The sequence below is a fragment of the Mandrillus leucophaeus genome, unplaced genomic scaffold (genome assembly GCF_000951045.1).
Source record: "Mandrillus leucophaeus isolate KB7577 unplaced genomic scaffold, Mleu.le_1.0 Scaffold474, whole genome shotgun sequence".
NCBI lineage: Eukaryota > Metazoa > Chordata > Mammalia > Primates > Cercopithecidae > Mandrillus > Mandrillus leucophaeus.
The window spans coordinates 824,265-825,862 of record NW_012105076.1 but is presented as its reverse complement, the minus strand read 5'-3'; positions in this window follow the sequence as shown (position 1 = coordinate 825,862).

Sequence of the window (1,598 nt, the reverse complement as noted above, 5' to 3'; positions counted from 1 at the left end):
GAGGAAAGAAACAAGTAGGCACATAAACATCCATAACACGCGGGTTTTTCCTATTCTGTTTGGAGCTGCATTTGCCCACAGTAACGAAATCAGAACGTGAACAGTATATACTGTATGTTTAACCTGCGGCTAGACTGAATTTGCAACAGGTTGCAGATGAAGTAACAGCTTATTTTAGTAGGGCAGAATGGTATGCACATGAAAGAGAGACACAGAGATGCAGGGGAGGAAGAGAAGGGAGAGAAGAGGGGAGGATGGGAGGAGGGGAAGAGGGGAAGGGGGAGGAGGGGAGGGAGGACAGAGGGAGGAAGAGAGGATTAGTGCCTCAGTCAAGCAAGCAACAGAATATTGAGCAAAGAAACAATCATACTAAGATGCCCTAACAAAGTGAGCTGAATATATATAGATGTGTATTTCAAAAAAGTCTTAAACCTAAGTGACTAGGAGAGTAACACTTTCTGAAACACTCAGATGTTCCTGAATACTTCCTAAACTTCAAAACAATCTGCAGAATTAACTGAAACCCCTCTTTAACATTCTTACCTGTGTCATCTCCAGTTACAGCCATAATGGGCTTCTGCAGACAGAACTGTCTTGTTTCCTCTACCACAGTTCAACATAAAGTGTTCCAAATTAGCAAGCATGTGCAGGATAAGCAGGAGGACTGACATCACAATGACATCACTAGCCTATCACTGCCATCAATTTGCTTTGTCACAGGCGAGCTCACTGAAACCCCAGCCCTATAAAAACTCTTCCTGTAATAAACCATCTTAATGCTCTTGTTTCTCATTTTTACATAGAAATCTGTTTGAGGTGGGCTCTGGCATAATAATAATAATAATAATAATAATGTTTCTTTTAGCACTAAAAGTTACATGATTGTATCTTACAGGGCTACTTCTTTATTATTGTTGTGTCCAAGGTTTCTAGGTAAACATAGTGAGAATAAACGCTATATATTTTCCTAACTTATAGGAGGAAAAAAACACTTGGAGATTTAAACTTTGGGGATAAAAAAAAAAAAACAAAAAAAAACCACATTGATTATCAGGAAAGAAATACCGTATTCCATAGTCACTTCTAAATTCACCAAGAAATATCCAGCCACCTGTGTTTACTTAACACATTTTTATTTGCTGAGCTATTTGCTACACCATCAAAAAATCCAACTCTTCCTAAGGTGATACAGAATTTGCTACTTTCACTTGAAGGGAGTAGATAGTGAAATTTTTAAAATTCACTGTGCCAATGGAGCAAGTATTATGTAGTATTCCCCCATAACTACTAGACTGAATCACATAAACTTGCTGATATTTGACCTTTTGGCCCACAAAAATAGCAGTTTCATGTTGATTCAACCTAATACATTGTATTACCAGATTAAACCAACCTGAAAAGACTTTTGTGATTTTTTAAAATTCATAAATAAATCAAAATTACTATTTATACATTTTTTTAAAAATGTCAAATTTTATTTGGATCACTTAATGAAGGCTCAGCACATAGTAAGCTGGATCATTATAGAAAATTCAGTGATTATAAGGTTAGACACAAAAATGGGCAAATGTTCAACCATAGAACAGACCATAGCCTGG